The following is a 23,396-nucleotide window of genomic DNA, read 5'->3' on the forward strand; positions in this document are numbered from 1 at the left end:
GAGCAAGGCAAAGCAGCTGGGGGCAGGGGTGTGGGGGTGTGGGGGGGGAGTCCTCTCCCAGCTTACCACCAGTGGCCTAAATCTCTGAGTAATTGCCCATTAGTTGTACTTTATGGTTTTCATTGGTGAAATCAGAACAGGCGTCGTTGCCACCCTTGTTGGTCTGCTATGACTCCACCTCCCCTTAAAAGTGCATTTTATCCTTCCTAGAAAAAGGGAAAAAGATGTGTCATGGAGATGTAAAAGCAGAAAAGGAAGTTAAGTGCCTCTGTTTTATCCATCACATCTGAAAATAAGTCTTTAGCAGCCAATCAAATTGTGTTTGATAGCCAGAGCTTTTAAATATCTTCAGGGGTGTGGCTCATGGAATGGTTCAGAAGCAAGGCATTGCCATAAATGATGAGTATATGCAGTGGTCATTTCCGGTCTTCCTTCCGGCTGCCTTTGAAAAGGAATTGCCTCGCCCTGGCCTGGCCTTTGCTCTGGTTGGTGAAGAGGTTTCTTGAAGTTCTGAGATTTCCTGATTCTTATCACAGTCTCTCCCCATCCCCTTTCTTTCCTATTCCCCAAATACCACTCTCTTTCCATTCCCAGGGCTTGCTTTTGTTTGTGGATACTTTTAAATAATGCGTTGAAAACGAGAAAGTAAATTTGAACTTAAAAAAAAAAAAAAGGGAATCAAATAGCAAAAACATTCAAACAGCAAAGGGGCAGGAAGGTAGAGCAGGGAGGGGTGGGGGGGGCGGGAGGGGGGAGATTAGAAACACAGGTACTTCCTTTACTACTGGCTCACCAGGGCTTCTGGTGAGTCACCTAACATTAATCCTGTCTCAAAAAGGAGATGCAAGAACACTTCCTTAAAGAAATTCCATGTAAACAGATACAGTAATATGCAAAACCTCTTTGAAAGATGTTCCTATAAAAGCTCCAAGTATTATTTTTATCTTTCAGCTTGCTTACCCTTCACATTTCAGGAATCCTGGAAGTGTACAGTGTTGACATTAAAACAGGGAGAACGTTGTTACTAATTTTACTCTCTTTATGTTTAGAAAATGACTTTTTTTTTCTTTCTTTCTTTCTTTCTTTCTTTCTTTCTTTCTTTCTTTCTTTTTTTTTTTTTTTAGCAGAGTTAAGAAGTTACATGGCAATATGAGGTTGCTCATCTTGGTTAAAATAAAATGTCAGATTGCAGTTCTACTAACAATCATAAAATCCCTAGCCTGTGTTGGGTGCTACTAGAAACTAAATGAATAAGAGTGATGGAAACTAAATGAATGTAGGACCCTGGCGAGAATCAAGACAAGTGTAGAAACAAGGGAATGAAAACTAATGTGCCTCAAGTTAGTTGTGGTAGATTAAGACTCTGAAACCAGTCCCAAGCCTTTTCTGGTGAGTGGACTTAGATAAACTCAGTGATTGGTCTTTCATCCATCCACCCAACAACAAGGGTATTGGGTGGCTTTGCCGCACCAGGCAACCAGCCCACCGAAAATAAGATCAAGTCCCTTTTCTCCAGGAAGCACATGGTTCCTCTATAAGAAGACAAAAAATAAACTAGTAAGTCAATGAAGCAACTAGATAATATTAAAGTGTAGTGAGGGCTGTCCAAGAAATAAAATAGATGGTGGAGGGAGACTCCCTCAAAGAATTCTGTAGATCAGAGGCCCAGGAAGAGTCGTCTAAGTGACATGATGGGTCAGCTGAGATCTAAAGGCTGAATGAGGAGTCAGTAGTGTGATGAGGCAGAGAAAGCTTTTTTCGAGAAGAAGGAACAGCCCGTTCAAAGGCTTCAAGGCAGAATTAGGGAGAAAGCCATTGTTGCATAGAATGCAGTGTGCAAAAAAGGACAGTGGCAAGAATTGAGGTCAGGAAAATGGCACAGCCCAGATCATGTCAGGCTTTTGAAGTCACAGAGGAGAGTGTGAAACCTGATCAGAGTGCAGCGAGAAGTCGAGAAGTGGAGAAGTCGGTGGAGGACCCTGGCAGAGGAGAGGAGCAATCTTATTTAAATGCATTCGTTTTTGAAAGAAAATTCAGGCAACTGTGAGGAAGGGGAGGTAGGGGAGTGAGAGTGAAAGGCAGGAGGTGAGTTCGGAAGCTGTCTACATCAGCTTACAAGCTTATGCAAGCTTATGCAAGAAGCTGTGTGAGTCAGGTGAGCAGAGAAAGTGCCATGGACCAGATTCGTCATGCAATATTGGGTAGGACCGGAGGCTTGCACGGTCGATGAAGGTGTTCCTTTGGAAGATCATTCATGCTGCCTCACCAACTGAACTTGTGGTGACAGAATTAAAGCACAAAACAGATGAGCCATGGCTCTTCACGAGAAAAACACTTTTGCTTTGAGTTCCTTACGGTTCTCTTCTCCAGCTCAGGAGCACTGTTCCACAACCTGGAATGTGGGTAACACTCGGCCTTCTGTTTTCTCACTATGACCCCTTGGATTCTCAGTCTCCCCAACCGTTGCAGGCAAAGAAGAGGATAGGGTCAATAAGTTGTTCATGTTAACATGGAAAATGAGAGGTGGAAGTGCTTGCAGAACACAGGTACTACGTCTGGGCTTCGGTACGGCTGTAATCAGAACCACATTGCATGGTAACAGGAAATCTGGGCTTCTAAGAACTGCAAAGTGGAGACTTACCAACTGACCTAATCATGCAAAGAAAATGTCAAACTGCAATAACAGATTTTCGTACTCTGGTCTGCTACAGAGCAGAGGTTGGGGCCCCTGCCCAGCATAGATCACGAAGCACACAAATATCCAGGCTCCATGTTTCAGTAAAGAGTTTTGCTTATATGTGCCAGATATTGTTAAAAATACAAAGAACGCTGTTCATAAACACCAGGCTTTCTACTGATCCAAAAGCACATGTTTATTTGTGTGGTCAGTGGCCTACATATTTTAAGAATCATGTAAATAATAAAGTCAAACTATTTTATTTGGTAAGAGTGAAATTGATGGCCCAATAATCAGACACATTCGTGGGCTGTTGTATCTGTACATATGCTATTGATGAGAAATAGTGACTGGATACATGTGAGAGAATTTATAAAAACAGACTTCGAAATTTACAGCTTTCTTTAGGGGCAAAAAGGGCCTTCCCTTCTTTTGCTTCATGAACACAATTAGAAAATAGAAATGGGGCAGGGGGCAGGAAATAACTATAATGGATGCTCATGAGCTAAAGCTCCAACTAAAAAGACACACAACAGTTTAAGACCTGGAGTAGAAAAAAATCTTACTAACCACTAAATATAATCAGAATAATTGAATGATTTCTTAGATCTTCGGGGGCAGAAAATAGGTAAGTCTACTTCTGAGAATGTGGAAGTAGCTCTAGTTCTCCCTCCTTGAACCCTAACCAGAAAGAAAATCAAGCTGAAAAAGTCTCCAGTCTCACTGAATCAAGTGCCCCAATCATAACTAGTTTTCTGAATATGTAACTATTTCCTTGAATGCTTTCACATTTGTTTTAGACCAATAAATGATTCTTTTTAAAACCAAATATTTGACCAAATAACCATTTTTTTTATGTCCCTGCTCTTCTGTCTGCAAAAGCCTCAAAACACTGCTCGCTGCAGTTAGTGGAGTCCAATCTAAAGTTATCACCCTTCGTCAGCCAATTTCTAAAAAGTACTAACAGAAAAATAACATTCATTTTTTTATTTATATGTGTATTTTTATGTATAGTCTATTTTTACATGTTTACTTTTCTCAGACCAAGCCAGAGATACATGGAAATTAGCATATACATAACTCAAAATCATTTTCTGATTTTTGGCAGAGCGTAGCTGGTCATTCGCCGATCTTTGCGCCTATGTCTGGAAGGCAGACTTTTCACTTTTGCACTCAAGAGTTGACATCTCCAGTTTGATCAGAGCACACTTTCTCTCAGATCCTGCATGAGATCTCACCACAGAGCTCACCAGACAGCTGCTGCAGAGAGATGAAAGCTAGTGGAGGAGACGAAACCTCCTGGATCTTCCTGGCCCTTGTGCAAATGGAAGTGAATTTTCATGTGATAATAAACGTGCGGGGCAGCTTCTGTAGATCTCATTCGCGGCACACTCTCCCCATAAACTGCCAGAGATGGAGCTGAGAGAGAACCCCCAGGACTGAGAAATACAAAGGCCAGAAAACCCAGACATGGTAAAAAGGAAAGAAGGAGGTGCAGGTGGCTCATTGGTGTCGTGCACGTATTAGCTAATAGGCTAGAAAACGCAGATCCAGTCAATAACAAGATGGTCAAAATAGAAATGAAGTCGGGATCAAATCCACCTCCCCCAACTCACCATCCTTCTATTGCCAAGTCATGTTACATTATGGCTTTTGTCTGTGAACTACAATGTGGAGGGCGGCAGTTGGCATTGTTTTTAAATTGTAATTTTATGGGAGAGCTGATTAATCGAAGTCACAGACCGCATGAAATGTTTGGCTTCGATATGAATCAACTGCATGGGGATAGTTTTGGGGTATCAGAACTGATAACAAGTAAAAGCAGGAAACAATACCTGTGACTATTAAAAAGAAAAAAAAAAGGAAAGGGAAAATTGCAACTTCAGGTGTGTACTTAAAGAGTTCTGACTCTGCTTATTTGCAATCTAGCTAAATCTTCACTGGAAATTTAAAGAAATCTTGATTGGGAATAACCACTACTTAAAATATTATAATTCATGTTAGCATTCAACAAGATAAATTATCTTAATCTGTTCAGGATCTCTTAAAAACCTCAAAATATACTGTTTGTAACCTCATGATTTCAAAAGGGTCAAACATACACTGTCGAAGGAAGAGAGATTAACAAACAAACCTGAAATTTTTCATTATGTGACAAAAGAAACTAGTTCTTTCCTGAAAGTTAAGGATGGACAATGTTTGTTTTACCCCAATTAATTACAGGGTCAGCATCATCTTCACTTAATGACAGTATTTAGCAAAAATAATCTTAAAATATTAACTTAAAAGTTACTTTCAAGAATGTATTGCTTAATCTATAAAATCACAGACACTATTTCCATAAAGCATTTAGGTCACTATGACCTATTGTTTTATTTGAGATATTAGGGTAATTTAGATTCCTTTATACCTCGATCCAGTAAATATGTTTATAAATATTATCTTTATGTGAGTCCAGGGAGCTAGAACATGAGTTCTTGCCATGAAAAGGGGGCTGGAGCAAAACCAATCTAAATAAATTGAGGATGAATGGTTCCACTTATATGGTTATCAGTTGTCTTCTTTCCAAGTGAGATCTAAAAGAATATCCTGTTTTACTTCAATGTTTATCCTCAAATAGTTTTGATTACTTTCCTTTTTCCATTGCTACATTCACACTTCTGATTTCGATATTATGCAAAATAAATAATTTGCTTCCACATCATTGTTCAATCTTAGAATTGTGAATGACCTACCTGGATAATGAGTGGTTTTTCTGTTATTGTCAAGTGTCTCCAATGACCCTTATCTTAAACCTATGTCAAGATAAGGGGCATTTGTGAAATAAACAATGGGGAAGAAACAGGAACAATAACTTGTCTTATTTTTATATTTATTTTGTGAAAGGGGGCCTTACTCGCCTAAGAGATTTGGCCAAGGTTTGGATTTACTTTTGAAAATATAGAATCATGTTTTAGACTAGATTTTGCAAGCAGAATGGTGTTTCTTACTACTGAGTCATACTGTCTGGGAGAACTAGAAAGGATTCTTTATATTTGCTGTTTGTGTGTTTTGAGTCTTCTAAATTTTCTTTCCCAAACCAATGGAAACGTACAAATGTTGCATTGTAAAGGCACACAATGGTGTGAGCTAACCTGAAATAATATGACTGTTGTTGACTGTGACTTAAAAAAAAAAAAAAATTTCCCCCTGCAGCTGCTTCTGACTTGAGTTTTGAAACATTATTTCCATGCACATCCATGAATTATTTAGAATTCTTTAGTTTGTAATTCTCCTCTTCTCCTGCTGGTTGTAACGCTGATTTTGAACCATTGTCCTGAGAAAGATAAAGCACATACAAGACGGAATTTCACATAAGCCTCCTATTGATATAGAGTCCCTTATTGCTTTTACTTTTCACATTAACTTCTAGTAAAGTGAATACATAGTTCATTTGAGTTTTAATGTAAACCAATATAAAATGAGAGTTTAGGTAGGTATAGTGTCTGTAAATATAAATAAACAGTACAGAATAATTTTGCATTGTAAGAATTTCAGGTGTAAACGAAAATGTCCAGCTTTTACATAATTAAGAGTCATCAAGGATGATCCAGCTCTCTAAAAAGTCCGCCCCCCCCATATTTTTCAGGTTAATAAAAGTTTTACTCTAGTATCTTTTTTAAAATGTACAAACGCCTGGTTTAGAAAAGCATTCTTTATTGATATGTGACAGTCTTAATTTCTTTAGCAAAGAGAAAAGCATTAAAACATTGCTTTCTAGCTAGAGAAAAAATGAGAAACTGAAAAATTGACCAACTGTCAAATATTCCCAACAAGGGTAATCACATAGAGTATATTATAGGTTGTAGACCAGCTACGGGGAAGGCAACACCATTTGCGTGGAACGGCATGAAGCAGCATGTCACGGAATCTGTCTTTCCAGATCAAACCTAGCTCTCTTTGCTTTCTCTTTTTATTCTTGTCTCTCCTCCTCTCCTCACTTTTCTTAGTCTTTTCTTTCCATAAATTTTTTCATGTCCCGTCAGAGTTTTGGTCTTCTCACTGTTCGACTCCAGTGGAGCACCTAGGACCAAAGCAGGCTTTCCATTTGACTTGAATTTTCATGAGATGATTTGCATCCTGTAGACACAACACAATTTTTCAAAATAAGATCTGGCAATATTCAGCTGTGGGGTTCACCTGCCGAGGCCAAAAACACGAGCGGCTGTGATGGAATTTTATAGTGTCTAGTGGAAAAACTTGTGAGTGGAATTCTCTCTCCATCAACTTTCTAACAATAAAAGGATCAATTCTTTAAAATAAACTCAGGTTTATGGAAGAATCATCAAACACAAAGTCTTGGTTCCTTAGGGCAAAGCGTCTCAGTTAAGACACATTTTTACAATTTACTTCTATTCCAAACGTTTGATCATTTTACTGTGTTTGAGGGAGTTAAAACTTCTGATGCTTCTTGCGTTCTCCAATAAATGTTGTTTATGAAAACTGCAAACAAATCTGACTGAAATATGTAAAATCACCATCTAGGAAGATAGCCGAAAATAATCATTTTCAAAGGTATTTGAATAAAATGTAAGGTGGTAGTATTTCAGATCCTTAGCAGAAAACATGTTTTAGAAAGCTTTCCTGATCAGCTTTGAAAAAATATTCTAGACACATTTTAATAATACACCAGATTTCCCAACGACACAGAATAATATGTAATAACATAAAATATATTAAAACTTATTAAAAATTAAATATGTACATTTTATTTTTAAATTGCTATTAAATTTTAATTTGCATTATACTTTTAAGTCAGCAAATCTTAAGGAATTCCATGATACTCTGAAAATGAGTATTGATATAAATATGAATTATTTAAAAGGACATGGACTTCCCCAGTGGTTTTAAAAATCATTTTAAGAATGTTCCTCACTTAATAGTTTGGTATTATCAATAGTATTAAAGTAATTTTAAATTGAAACTTAAACTAAAAAATTATCAGTGTTAGATATTTTAGTAATTTAATTTAGTAATTTAATTTTGACTTGCTAAGTAAAAAATATTTATTTGTAAAAAAATAGTTCTTTCCATCATGAGGTGAAATAATATGATTTTTGGGGGAAATAGTATTAGCGTTTTTTTCTTAGTTGTATGTATCCCCTCCTCGTTCCATGGTGTGAGCACAAACAGGAAGCATAAAATATATTTTTCTAAACCAGTTTGAAATCTTTTTTCAAGGGCTGAAGCATATTTTGCATGTATGGCTCTCAACTTTTTGTTTGTTTTGTTTTTTTGTTTCTTGGACAGGATACAGTAGTAACTTCCTACAATTTTAACTCATTTGAAAAATATACTTATTCCAAAAGCTTTAATGGCAAAAGATAAAACCAAGAATTATTGACACATTGAAGCAGGAAATTTGAAAATTATAAATGCTTTTTGCAAGGACATTTTGCTTTTTCCCCCAATGCATTTGCAAAAAACATAGAGCTCGTGACAAACAAAATGTCTCCCAAGAAAGATCACATATTAAGTAGGCAATTCACCCCATGTGCAATATTCTCCACCTTTTCTAAATTGTTTGGAAATACTTTCCGATGTCAAGCAATAGCTCCTTCATTTGTGATTTTATAATGTTTAGAAAATGATAATGCACTTTTAGCTGAGAAATTACTAAAGTAAAATTATATGACTTGTGACTAACACTCGTGCTTTTGTTTTCAAAGGAAAAAAAATACAGTTGCGTACATTGTTGGGATGTATTTATAGAGCATTTTTATTGTTAAGTTATGCTTTTAGGGCTTTAGGAACATTTGAGAACAATAATCAGTAGTGTGTAATGGTATTGTTAGTGGAGTCCTTTCTATTGAATTTTCAAGATGCTGTAAAATGAGATTATGTGAGTAGCACCTCTGGACACTTTTTCCCATCATTGTGTTGGTATCAATCGCTGACTTCCACCATTTCTCCGGGTATTAAATAGAAGCACTGTTTCCCACTGCCTTGATTGGAGGGTTTATAATACATGACAGGACTGATAACCCTACTGAGATTAAGCATTGTAACCTTATGAAACCTAGAGCTCCAGAGAGTGTCTCTAAGACGTGAGAAGGTTTAGGACAGACCTGAGAAGGTATACTTCCATTTCTTCTAGTAACAGAGCACTGGTGCCAACCCCCCCCCCCACCCCCTCAAGCCAAGTTGACCCAGAAAGATAGGGAGAAACCCTGGATTTCCTTTAGCTCCAGCCATGGTCCAGCAGCCAGTCTACTAGAAGAGGCCACCTTGGCCAGATGCGGAGGCTAATGCCTCTCTGCAGAGAGCGTGGCACATGATCACTTACTGCATGCGGACGGATTGCCAGCACACACCGGATCAGTTTGCAATTGGCAGGGCTCGGCCTGGCTGGAAATTGAACTATGTATGAAAAAGGGGTGTCTATTTCTGGCTCTGCCCCTGCAGTCATCTATAACTATGGAAAAAAAAAAAAAAAGCCTTCTCACTTTTGCCTCTTAGTTTCCCACACACACAAAAAGAAAATGTATTTTAACAGTCAGTCATTGACTCTCCTTCATAAGGAGCTGTGGGGATCTGATATTAAAGTGTCACGATCTGAAGTACTGAGGGGGGTGCGTAGTAGCAGTTAGTGAGGCCTGGCTGCAGAGACCAACAGATCTACACACGACCACAGGAATTTTAAAGATCTTTAAAATTTTTAGAAAAAAATCTTTAATTAACGGCAGCCAGGCATGACCAGAAGTACAGACATGGCCTTCCCTCTCCTCTCCAATGCCTGGACTAATCTCAAGACGGCAGCTGGCTATCTCAAAGTAACCGTGGACAGTGCCTTGGCAGCAGTGAACTGCTACCCTCAACTGAACTGTTTTTTTGTTTTTTTGTTTGTTTATTTGTTTTATCTTTCCACCTCTCCTTTACTGTCCTTCCTCATATCATCCCTCTTGCAAAGTCAGCCAGTCGGATGGGGGGCTTGCAGCAACTGAGCGGCTTAGTTCCCCTCCAACTTCCATGAATGGCAGCATGGATTCTGGCTCGGGAATCCTCTTTCCTCTCTCCAAGTGTATAACATTTCATTTTGATAGGGAGGTATCAGCTGACCCACTGGAAAGACAAAAGCTAAGGTTTGAGTAGCTGCTGACAACTAAATGTCATTACCTGCCATGCGACATACAAGGGTACTTTTATTTTACCAATCAACAATGTCTTAACCCAAAGGAATTATCTTCTCGCGGTATTTTTTCTAGAGACTCACTTTTGCTAAACCACAACACAACACAACAAACAAACAAACAAAACCAAAACTCAAATCCAGAAATTTTCCAAAAAGGGATTTAGTTAACTGCAAAGTTGCGATGGATGGCTATAGCCTTACGCTGCTCTGAGCTTGTCGAATCATTCATGAAGTGTTCTGGGCAGTTCTGGGCTCCTTGTTCTAAAAAGGATTGGCAAATCATAAGGTGTTCAGATGAGCATGACGGAATAGGGGAGAGGCCCGAAAGTCAAATAGTGTCAGGAACACTTAGAATAACTGTGGACGTTTTGTGATGAGAAGACTTGGAGGGGAGGCACCCCCTCTTCAGTGGACAGGGGTACAGTAGAGGAATTAGACTGCTCAGCATGGTTTCTGGGGACCCCAGAAGCTGCAGGAAGAAAGATACAGTTCAATGTATAGGAAAAAAATTGTTTGCACTGGATCTGTTAAAAATGAGAACACTCTTCTCTGTGAGACTATCAAAGACCAGCATCAGATGGTTGCAATGAACAAAATCCCACCCTAGCATATTTGTTAAAAAGTGTGATTCTTGGAAGAAAAAGAGAATAAGGAGATGCTGATAGAACTCAACTGCAGTCAGTGCAACTAGTCTTCCTGGAAACCAAAACAGTGTCAGGTATCTCCTCTCTCCATTTCTTTCTTTCCAGAACCACACACAGTCTCTTTAAATTCACCACCTTCTTCTCAGTGAAGAATGCATTGATCCTTGAAATTTCTGGTTTCTCCCTCATTTCAACTTGCATGCAGCCCTGGCTTGCTGCAGCGACCGCTCTATGAACATCTCAAGGTTCCCTTAGTGTTTCAGGTTCCAACAGTATCGCTGTCATTTCTGGGCCTTATAGTTCAAATTCTTCCAACAAGATTTTTGTTGGAGCCTCTTGAACCCAGTTTTTTCAAACCTAATTCAAATGGTTGTGCTAAGTGGGTTGGTTCTACTGGTTACCAGTATAGTCAAGGTTTTTAGCCAAGTGCTGGGACAGGCTAGTAAATTCTTTTAGAAGGGAGGATGGATAAGCAGCAGTATTTCTAGAACATGATTTCTTGCTAACAGTGAAACAGAGACTGGATAATCATCCCCCTGCACATTGTTAGGAATATATACCTTGGGAAGATTACCTGTAAAATCTTTCTAACTTCTAGGTTTTCTGCTTTTAAATTTCAGCATAAAAAGCAGATTTGGGAAGGAAATTGTGTGAATTCTTGGATCACAGAGAGTAGATGACTGACCACACTCCCCTTTATCCAGCCTCGTGCTCTCATCTTACTATGCATGCCCACCATTTAGCCCTTCAGCCATTCGTGATGACACTATCTCTTTCAACGCCCAAATCCAATCCATCAACAGGTCCTGGCAATTCTATCTTCCAAATAACCCATTGTTTCAGAGACTATTCATGCCACCCTAGTCCAAGTCACCACTGTCTCTCACCTGAAATATTTCAAATATCTCCTAAGTTGTCTCCCAAGGTCATATTAACCCCATTTTCTCCCTTGCAGCTAGAGCCACTTTTCCAACCAATTCTGATCATGTCGTTCCTTGCTTAAAGCAAGACTTATCAGGCTCTAAGTTCAAAATCAAATAGTCTTCAAGCGTTTACGTATAGTCTGGGTCTTGTTAATCTCTCTGACTTCATCATCTACTACTTCGCTACTTGCTCCCAGCGCGCCAGTCATAGAGTTTACTTTAAAAAAAATGGAAATATACCAAGTTCTCTATCCCCTCAAGACTTTTGAACTTGCTACTTCCTATACCAGGAATGCTTTGTTCTACCACCCTTAGGCTAGATAACTTCAATTCAGCCTTCACATTTTAAATTAAATATTATGTCTTCAGGGTGGTCACTCTGTTGAATGTTTGCCCCCATGACACACTGTTACTGCTCTTTTTGTAACATTCAACTTGGTTGAATTCACTAGTTCCATGTCTGGCTCAGAAAATAAGATCAGTGAGGACCTCAGAGCATAAGACCAATGAGGACACCTGCTAATACTGTCAAGGCATGACATTGACTATAACTCAATAAACACGTGAGGAGGGTATGAATTAACGGTAAGCCTAGATCTAATACCAGGCATTCTGAAAATGTGAAGTTCTAATTGCCTTACATTTTCAGAGATGAAAACTTCACACTTCTTAAAATCTATGACCATGATTAGGGAAAGCAAAATACTTTGAGCAAAGTCCTAAAATCAAAAGCATATTTTAAAAAGTGTTAGCTTATTTCTTCTCCGACCAGAAAAGCAATAAAAATTTTATGTGGGTTATGTTCATGAAGTTTACATTCTAGTAATATAAATACACAAAAACAGAAAAAGAATGAAAACACTGAAGTGTTTACCCAGACTTGGCCAAATTTTGTAAAATTTCAAAAGTTCTGAAGTTGGAGCAGTGTGAAGAAGAGACAAGAATGACCGACCGAAACCCACACCACGTCATCACAGAGTCCAACGCCTTAGTCCTGCCAGCTGCAGCCACTATGCCCAAGAGAAAGGCTGACGTGAAGGATTCCACAGGTGAAGCCAAGGTGAAGGATGAGCCATAGAGAAAATCTGCAAGGTTATCTGTGACACCTGCCCCTCCAAAGCTAGAACCCAATCCTAAAAAGGCCCCTGCAAAGAAGGGAGAGAAGGTGCCCAAAGGGATAAAGGGGAAAGCTGATGCTGGCCAGGAGGGGAATAACTCTGCAGAAAATGGAGATGCCAAACAGACCAGGCACAGAAAGCTGAAGGGGCTGGAGATGCCAAGAGAAGTGTGTGCATTTTTGATAACTGTGTACTTCTGGTGACTGTGCAGCTTGAACTACTGTTTTTATCCAGTTTTATAAAAATGCAGAATTATGTTTTACTTTTTTAAAGGACGATTGGGAGTTCAGAGTGGGTTGAGCATAGTTTCAAAGACTGTTATCAGAGAAGGTCTCATTGAAAAAATAATATGTAAGTAACCTACTTCGATTTGTTAAAGATTTTATTTTGCTTTCAGTTTTTTTAATTGGTTCCAGTAGATGAATGTACATTGGCTATGTTGTTAGCACACAGAACACTTCAATTTTGTTTTGGGGGAAGGGCATTTACCACTAATAGAATCCCCCCGAAGTTGGACTGATAGTGGGGAAAAAAACACCTTTTCCTTCTAATTTTAAGAAACTTCCTCTTAGTTCTCGGAAGGAGGGACTCTTGGATGTTGACACACATTAGCCACCTTGGCACAAATGCTTTGTAGTGTAGAAAAACTAAAATTCATTTTTTATGCCTCTTCTCCCTCTCTGCCCTCAGCATAGACTACACTCCCTTAAATCCAGACCTTTTGGGATCTGACCCCCACAAAGTGCCTTCCAGCATTTCAGGCAATCTGGACGTTGCAGTATGTCACCATGGAGATGGCATCCCTCAAAAGAGTTTCTTTTTTAGCTTGTGGATCTTTAGATTGGTAATTCTTCCAGTTTTATTTCATTTCCTGAAAGTCAGGGTCGGCTTGTGAAAAGTTGTTAAACCACATGCTTAAATGTGAACTGTCAACCCCTCTCCCCCCCCCCCCAAACCTGCTCTGTTCAGAGCATTGCGTGGAGACTTCATTGGGTTTTAGAGTGGCTTTCTGATTTTGGTAGTCCAGTGAAGAAGGGAGTTTGAAAATTGTTACATATTACTGATGATTGTCTGCCCATGTTCTGTCTGAAATACCACAATCATTTATGAAAAATATCTTTAATAAAGCTGGATACAGTTTGGCTTGGGGAAAAATTTTTTTTTTCTGAAGTTGACCTATAAGATAATAGTGTTTTCACTCCTAGCCACTAATCTCCTATAGAAAATCCTAGATGCTCCATAAAACACAAGAATAAGACTTTGGATCAAAGCTGAAGCACAAGTTGATATTACTTCTTTGTAGATTTGCCACTACAGAGATTTATGTCTAAATAGGTAAATATTATTTGAACTTGGATAACTTAAACATTTCAAAGCAATAGGAAATCTAAGATTCTCATGTATCACACACTGAATAATTCTACCAAAGAAATTTACAAGGAATAAGTCAATTTTGGTGACCTTGCCTCTCTTCATTTCCTCTGATGACCAGGGTATAAACCTAGGAACAACAAGGCTCGGTGCAGGGAGATCATGGAGAGAATAAGGTGCCTGACAATCCCCACATCAGATTGGTCAGGGGAATACGTGAGAATCTAGATGCCAAAAGTTGAAAAGAAACCATGGAAAATTGGGGTGATATGATATCCCTTTTAATCTCTTTTGTTTTATTCCAAGGGATTCTATGTTGGTGCAAGCTGAACAATAGACTCTGCAAGAGCAAAGGTCACAGCACAATAAGTGTTCTAAAATGGATGTTAATGCAAAAGGAAATCAGGCCACTTAGAAAACAGAATGTTGCCTTTTGTCTTAAAATTCAAGCCAAATTTAACTCAAGAAAAGACAGTTCTGAGCAGAATAGAGTCCTATGGCTTCTCACATTGGTTCAATCAGAACCTGCAAATATGTCTAACAAAGGTCATCAATGCAATAGCTGATAACACTAAGAAGTTGCCAGTAATCCATTCATTCATTTATTTGAAAAATATGTTTGGGGTGCCCACTGTACACCAGGCATCGTTTTGGGGACCGAGGAGAGGAAGAGTCTGAAAGAAACCCCACCTTTAATCTAGTGTGGAAGATAAACATATAGCACACAAATAAAGGCATGTCATGTCTAATAAATGTTAGACGGAGACAAGTGCTATAAGAGAAAATATAGAGAAAAGAGGTTTCCTCTTATAGTAAGGAGATAAAGAGTGCTAGGAGGTGATATTTAGGATGAGATGGACAGAGATGGCTTGTCTGTTAAGGTGACATTTATGCTAGAGAGGAGTGAGTCAAGAGAAGCTTGTTCAGAGAGGAGCATGGAGAGGTAGCGGAATTCAGATCAGGAGGCCACTTGGGGACTATTTCAGGATATCGTGGTAGCTTTGACAAGAGTAAAAAAAGTGGTGAAAGTACTCAAATTCTGGAGGAAGAGAGAGAGAAGGAGATGATAGGCAGACATTACCTGTTTATCTTCCATCCAGGTTCAAAAATAGAAATTTGATGCTGGATCACTGCTGTTCAATTGGCCTTGAGACCTCATCAAGGATGATAAAAACACCAATGAGCCCTGACTTGCAGTAAGGGTGCAACTGCTAAAATATCCATTCTTAATAAACTTAAATAAGGTGTTGTGATAGGCAGCCTCTAAGATGGCCCCCAGTGATCCTCAGCTTCTGATATCCATGCCCTTATGCAATTCCCTCTCACATTGAGTCAAGGCGACCAATATGCCTAACAGAACATTGCTATAGTGACGGTGTCTGACTTCTGAGGCTAGATTACTAATGCATTGAAGCTTCCACCTTGTATCTCAAACCCTCTCTTCCTGAGGAAAGTCTGCTGCCATATCTGAGGATACCCAAGCAGTTCTCTAGAGAGGACTTTCAGCCTAACCCCAACAGCTAGCAATAATTTCCCAGCCACGTAGAAGTGAATATTATAGCTCCAGTCAAACTTTCACCTGGGTGCAGGCCTGGCTGCCATGCAACTCAACCTCATGACAACCCTAAGCCGGAGACCAACCAGCCAAGCCATTCCTGATTTCAAGACTCAAGGAAACTGTGGGAGATAATAAATGTTTATTGCTATTTTAAGTCAATAAATGTGGAGAGTAATTTTGTGTTAGATAATTTGTTGTACTATATAACTAGTACAGATAAGGATAGAAAGCAATATAACAAAAGGTATTTGAGAGGTACTGAGAAAAAAAAGTAATTATGAAGAACTATCGAATGGTATGGCTATTGTTATAAGCAATAGATGCAATAAAGAAAAGAAAGAAAAGACTCACCAGGATCATTCACCACTTAGAAACTAAGTGTGGAAATAAATGGGTCTTCCTAGAAACATATAAAGAGATTGTCGGTTCCTGCAGCCAGAAGACAGGAAAGGTGAGGATCAGGCCTAGAACTTAATAATAAGAATAACAAAGCTCCCAAAAAGATTCCACTTTCAAACATGGCAGGTCTGCATTACCAAGGTGGGGACCCTTGTTGGGAAGCAGTGGGATGCTAAGACTTGGGATAGGGATGTCAGGGTTGATGAATGAATGCACCTTAAATCTCCACATCATCTTGAACCCCCATATTCAAGTCTAATAATTTTCCCTTGCCTGAAAATGATGCGAAGGTGTCTACCTTGTAGGGACAGCCATCCTCTCTCAGGATCAACCTTCTGCTATGTCCTCTAAGCCAACAACTAACGTTGAACCTCAACATTATCCAGAGATAATGTTGGATAATCCAGAGATAATCCAGAGAGCTGGAGTATGCAAAGGGAGGGAAGAGCATATTTTAAAGGCATGGCAAGACCTAACCAACATGTACTCAGCATGTACTCAAGACAGGGTCCTGAGGATGCTAGATGAAGGAAGGTGAAATACAAACTTGGATAAGCCAGAGTTTATTAATATGGCAACATTCTACCATTAAACAGGACTTAAAGCCCTGGCAAATGGAAATTGTATTCCATGAAGATAGCTCTTGGGAATTTGTTGCTAGGGATGGCCCATGCTAAGTGAGGTACATTTACCAGGTTATTATGGCAGACAAGGAAGAAGGAATAAAAATGGCCAGGAGAAATGGGTGTGCTATTTCGTGGGAAGGCCAGAGGACATTATTTCCTAAGATGATGAGGACGGCACAGGTCAGAGGGGAACCAGCACTGCTGAGGAGCTTAGTAGTGGTGGTCCTCTATAGGTCATGTTGATCGCATAGATACTTCTATAGAACTGTGCTCCCTGATAACCGTGGGGATGATAGGATCCAAAAGTATAACAGAAGCAAGGTGGGAATAATTATTACAATGAGCACCAAAGTTGTTGAGCAACTGAGAGCATATTGAACGGTTGTTGAAATGTTTTCTTCTTCACCTTATCTTTTTTTTTTTAACATTTATTTATTTATTTATGATAGACAGAGAGAGAGAGTCAGAGACACAGGCAGAGGGAGAAGCAGGCTCCGTGCCGATAGCCCAACGTGGGACTCAATCCCGGGACTCCAGGATTGCGCCCTGGGCCAAAGGCAGGTGCCAAACCGCTGAGCCACCCAGGGATCCCCCTTTTTCACCTTTTCTAAATGAATGGTGTAGGCTCAGGTTCATAAATTGGGCACAGATCCTGGAGGATGACAATGGACTATTAGAAACTCAACTAAGTAGTAGCCCCACTTGTAGTTGCCATGCCATATATGCAAAAATATTTGCTAGTACAGATTAATAAAGCTGTAGGTGTATTGAATACGGCCCCAGGTCAGGTAAATGCATTATTTTCTAATCTTATCAGAAAGGAAGATCAGGATCAGTTCACATTCACTTGAGACAGAGATAGTATATATGTATAGTCTTATCCTTGGGGCTATGTTAACTCTCCCACTCCCATCAAAGAAGTTGCCCAAAGGACCTCAACCATATAGATATTCCACAGAAAATCACATTGGTCCAACATACTGATGATGTCATGTGAATTAGACAGAATGATCAAGAAGTGGTAAATACAGTGGACATCTTGATAAACCACATGCATTCCAGGTTGGAGATAAACCTAATGAAGATTTAGAGATCTGGTGTATTAGTGAAGATTTTGAGAAGTGCCTGGGTGGCTCAGATGGCTAAGTGTCTCTTGATTTCAGTGCAGGTCATGATCTCAGGCTCCTGAGATCAAGCCCCACATCGGGGTCCATGCCAGCCTGGGAGTCTGCTTAAGATTCTCTTTCCCTCTCCCTCTCCTCTGTCCTTCCCCCTGTTCTCTCTCTCTCTTTCTCTCTCAAATAAATAAGTAAATCTTAAAAAAAGAAAAAAAAAAGGGTTTTGAGATGCAGCGCTCTGGGACACATCAGAACTTTCTATCCAATGTAAAGGACAAATTACTGCATCTCATACCTCTCACCAGTAAGAAGGAAACCAAATGCATTGTAGGCCTTTGGGTTATGGAGGTAGCATACTCTACATTTGAAACACTACTCTAATTCAAATACCAGGATACATAAAAGTTTGACTGCTTTGAATAAATCAAGAATAGGAAATGGTTCCATAGACGGTGTACAAGTGACAATGCAAGTAGCCTTACCTGTTGGGCTGTGTGATACTGTAGACACTATGAAAAGTATGAGAGGTGTCTGTGGAGGGTAGAAATTCTATATGAGTTTTATGGCAAACACCAGTGGGAATATCACAGTACAGATCCTTAGGGTTCTGATGCAAAGCAATGCCATTTTGCAAATGAGAATTTTGTACCTCTTGGATATTGGCTTCTGACTTGCTATTATATTAGGCCATAGTAGATACCTGGCCATGGTACATAAATTGACAGGTGATCAGAACTGTCTACTACAAACTGGCCCTTCTAGACTTATCAAGTCATACGTTTAGATGGGTCTAGCATCAATTTATTATAAGATGGAACTGATACATTTAGGGTTGTAATGACATAAACCAAAGGGCACAAGAAAACTACATAAGCACACGGCCAGACCCCCCACCCCACATGGTATTAAGCACTTGTACATACCTATGTATACACTTAGCTCTTACCTAAGATCACATGGTAAGAGGAGGTAGGTACCCTACAACCCAATGAGGGAAGAGGAAAGTTGTTGTGGTAGGTTCACAGATGGATCAGTTCAAGCTGTTTCTGTATGCTGAAAATGAATTACAACTATACTACTGCTTCACTAATGGATAGTACTAAAAAAAAGAGTGGTAACAGGAAATTCTCCTAATGAGAAAAGCTCTGGGCAGTGGACCTGGTGACTTTGGTCACCAGATCACTCACTTTGTATGAAAATGTAAATAATCATGCTTGGAATGTAGACAGCCTTGTAAACGAATTGATTGGTTATTCTGGCACCTGACAGAGAAAGTTTGGTAAGTCAGGAACAAGAAGGTGTAGGAGAAAGGAACAGAGATGAATTAACATGAACAGTCATGAAGTATGAAGATCTTTGTATCACATAATATCACTTGGAAGGCACTTGCCACAGTAGGGGTCCTAAACAACAAAGTAGAAAGAATGATTCAGTCAGTTGACATCAACCTTCCTATCATTAGCAACCCCAGTTCTTGCACAATAGATGCATGAATGGACTAGCTGATGGAAAGAATGGAGGTTCTACACAGAACCAAAAACAAGAGCTCTCCTTTACTGAAGCTGACCTAGCTACTGCCACTGCCGAACATCCAAACTGCCCTCAGTGGAGACCAACGTAAGTCCTTTATAAGGCACCATGTTTCAAGGGGAACAATTTTGGTGGGAAGTTGATAATAATGGATCTTTTCTACAGTGAAAGGGGCAGCAATTCATCTTGAGTCGAATCAACAAATAATCTATGTGTGGATTTGCCTTTTGGGTTGAAAGCCTCCACCAGCACCATTAGCTGAGGGTATGCAGAGTTTCATCACTAACACGGGATCCTATACATCACATTGGACTAAGGGACACTCTACAGCAAAGGAAGTATGGCGCTGGCCATATGACCAGGGAATCCTCTGGTCATATCGTATACTGCACCACCTGGCTGGCCTTATAGAATGATGAAAGAGTAATGAAAGGGTGAGCTTAGAGATCTGCACTTCGGCGATGGAACACCATCCTCATTCATGCACTATTTAGCCTAAGTCAATGATTATTATATGGTGTTCTGTCTTCAATACATAGAATTCCTGAGTTTGCAAGGAGTAGAAATAGGAATGGCCCCACTACCATGATAACAAGTAAGTTGGGGAATTTGTGCTTTCCATACCTGTAAGTTTAAAGGCCCTGATTCCCACAGGAAAGTGCTTTTTATTAGGGAACTGCTGGTGCCCCATCATTTTGGCCTTGGCATATCAAGAGACCAACAGTAAGAAAAGAGAGGACTATGCTATTAGGGATAATTAGCCCTGATTATCAGGAAGAGAGGGTTGCCATCACACAAGAAGGGCAGAGAAGATTATGTTTGGTGCTCATGTAATCTACCTGGGTGTCTCTTGTTACTTCCTTGCCAACTTTGATGGTAAAAGAAGTTAAACAGCAGAGACTGGGAAAAGCATGGTGACCATGAGATAGGACCTCTAAGATGAGGCCTGAGAGATGAGGGTCCGGGTCATTCCCACAAGGTAAGTCACCCAGGATAGCATATGTACTAGCTAAGGGAACTTAAAGACGTGATAGAGGTGGGAGAGGATGAATATCAGTGCTGCCTCAATACCAGATGGAGCAGGAGCAGCTGTAGTTCATCCTGCTGACATTCTTCTTTTAAGTTTCTCCAGGAAAACATGCCCATCAGAATCAGGAATGAGCTACTCCCAGATCTGAGCAATGCCAACACTGGTCTCTATGGATGCTGTGATGGGCTGTACATATTTTCCCACTTCAGTACTAATTATCCAGTCCTTCTTCTATTGGAAATTGCTCTCAGCTGAATGGAGACTCCTTATCCAAGACCATGCTCTCTTCATAGAATCAGCCCTTGTCCAATGACTGGATGATACTGAATATAAAGGACGAGTCTTCTTGCCACAATTTGGGACAACTCTCACAGTCACCCCAACTCCAAAGCTCTGCAGAAAAGGGGCTGAAATCCTTGTCATAATTGCGTCACAGTTCAACATTTCCTTGCCCCTAATCCTACCTCCTTCACTCCCAAAGGTATTGATTCCTAGAACATTTCCTAATAAACTTCACTTTCCAATAAATTTCCTACATACAAATCGTTTTTTCAATTCTCTTTCTCAGAGATCTCAACCTATGCCACAGGATTAAGTATTCTTATTCTTCTTCTAATTATTAGTCACTTAGTATATAATAATTTAATCTTTCCCATGCTTACAAAAACTGTAAGGTTAATATTAAAATAAACCTAGTATAATTGAGGAGAGCAAGACTTAGGTAAGTTAAATATCTTACCCAATATCACACAGTCTATAACTGATGGAGTCAGGCTTTGAACCAGAACAACAAACTTCTAAGCCTGTGAGATATGTGAATGGCTGAGTATTGCTATCAGAGGCAATAGCGTGAACAAAGGTGATAGATGATGATGACAATGATGATGATGATGATGATAGATAGATAGATAGATAGATAGATAGATAGATAGATAGATAATAGAAAGAAGAGGACTTGCATGTATAATATTCCATGAAGGGCAATAGTAAGTGCTGGCTGGAGCTTGGAGACTGGAGGAGATGTAGAAGAGAAGTCGGAAAAAGAAGAGTTCAAACTGGGATAAGCCAAAAATGTCACAGCAGACATGGACTTACCCCAAATTGAACCAGTTCTATAAAAATTCCCAATTCTTATCCCCAAAAGAAAAACCAATATGGCTTCTTGATCAAGCAAAAGCTCATGGAAAGTTTGCATTTACATTCTGTTATATCTTTGCCAGGTATGAGAAAAGATAGAGGGTGGAGGGAGAAGTATATGGCTATAGCATAGAGAAAAATCCAAACCCCCCCTCTCCGGGGTTCATGGGGTGAAGGTGCCAGTCGTGGAATGCTGCACTCCTACCCTCCTGTGTTTATTCAGCCCTGAGGCTGAGGTTTGCCTTGGAGTTGTAACCTTTATAAGGGGTTTGCTTAATGACAGACTTATTCAGCTGCATACCTCACCCCAATTAGAAAAAGGCTGTTTGGATTCTAATTGGCCTTGACACAAGTCTGCTTAAAGAGATTCCCCAAGAATTATAGAGCTACTTTCAGAGTTTGACTTGGCCGGGAATATGAAATGTAACATGGTTTTTCAAATTTTCTGCACTTACCATGAAACGACCAAGCCACAGGTATCAAACATGCTTTGTTTTTGTGTTATAATCACATTACAAATTGAACATTTCCACATGTGCAAGTTGGCAAATCTAAAATGAATGATTATGAAGATTGTAATTACATATATCAGGTATATATGGCCTACATATTTTCACTCACACAAAAGTGTATTTTCTCAAGTCCCTAGACATCCATGTATGGTGTGTTTATAGGATGTAAAACCATCATCCCATACATAAGCCAAAAATGTATATTTTTAAACAGTTATCACCAGGTCAGGTGATAAGTCGACATAATATTTGGAAGGTGCAAATACCAGGAAGGGATAGAGATTCTTAAGTTAACCATGAGGAAATGACTAACAATAATAGGTCGAAATTAAGAAGAATATAATTTGGACTAAATATCAGGAAGAGAAAAAATAAGCTTCCTGGCTACAATAACTGTTAGGCTATGAAATAATTCCTAAGGGAAGTGGAGATCGCTCCCTCACCCTGGACTTTGGAAATGAGGCATGCATTCTTGGAGTCCCTTATAACAAGTCGTCTTGCCAGGGGAGAGGAAGGAGATCCTTTCCGTTTCCATTTTCTGTGACTTGATATTAAGGGAAAAAATCTCAAAAATAATCATGTAATTACCCACTAAATTTTCACCAAACCTCCTTTGAGCAGGATCCTGCATGTACCTTGTAGTGAACATTATGTGTCCTGTTCCGTCACGGCCAAGAAAAATCCCACAGTCATGCAATTTGTAGCAACCTGGAATCCTTTTATTCCAAATTCTTTTTGGTCCTGCCGGCCACTTGGTGGTCTTTCGCTCATCTCTGAGCACCCTTCCCTGCCCCTGCAATGGAGAGTTTTCTAGAAAAGCAACTATATTTATTCATCAGGGTCCCTCTCCTCATCTCCCCTCAACCCTAACCACTCTCTCTTTCCCCATTCACAGAGAAAACGAAAGCACAAAGTGTGAGTGGGATCAAACTCCTTCTCACCTATAAATAAACCTGTATCCAGAATTTCCCTCCCTTCCTGTAGAGTCCAAGGCCTCTTCCTGTCCCTGCTGTGTGCTGCATCCTGACCCCTATTATCTCCTACAGGGACTTGATCTGTCAGTTACTCACACTCTTTTCAAGCTCTCAACTGCTTCCCCAAGGTTAGTTTCTCTCCCCGAGCCTATAAACATGCTTTTGCTCACCTGTTGTTTTGTGTGTGTGTGTGTGTGTGTGTGTGTGTGTGTGTATGTACGGGGGTGGATAGGGGTGCTTCTCCAGTCAGCGCTCTAGAGAGCAGCCCATACTACTAGTGGGCACACCCCAAGGGCCAAGGGGTGGCCATGGAGTGAAGGTTGGCAGAGAAAGACGTATGGATGTTTGCCTCCATTGATACTCTTGCCTGGGCCCTGCTAGTGTGGCCCACCTCAAGCTACCATAAACTGGCTTCCTCTACTACTACTCTCTTACAACACTTATTGTTAGTCATCAGTGATCCTTTTCCAGTTCTTTCCATTTGACGCTATTGGCCAATCCCTCCTCCAGATTCTCCTTCCTCAGCATCCCACAACCATCTCCTTGTGTTTCCCCTTTGTCTCTGCCCTTTCTTAGTTGTCTTTCTTGGGTGTCTAGTCTGTCATCAC

The 23,396-nt window shown here is 39.9% G+C and overlaps 1 long non-coding RNA gene and 1 pseudogene across 2 annotated transcripts in view; both read left to right on the forward strand.

Moving 5' to 3' along the window:
- The window catches only part of LOC140622453 (uncharacterized), a 34,147-nt gene extending 28,699 nt beyond the window's left edge, over nt 1-5,448 (forward strand). For both annotated transcript variants that reach the window (XR_012022219.1, XR_012022221.1), the window contains one exon: nt 3,786-5,448. This is a non-coding gene — a long non-coding RNA (uncharacterized lncRNA). The remainder of the gene's footprint in view (nt 1-3,785) is intronic.
- A 6,355-nt stretch (nt 5,449-11,803) lies between these two features.
- Nucleotides 11,804-12,804, forward strand: LOC140622355 (non-histone chromosomal protein HMG-17 pseudogene; annotated as a pseudogene).
- The last annotated feature ends 10,592 nt before the right edge of the window (nt 12,805-23,396 follow it).

This window comes from Canis lupus, chromosome 31, assembly GCF_048164855.1.
Source record: "Canis lupus baileyi chromosome 31, mCanLup2.hap1, whole genome shotgun sequence".
NCBI lineage: Eukaryota > Metazoa > Chordata > Mammalia > Carnivora > Canidae > Canis > Canis lupus.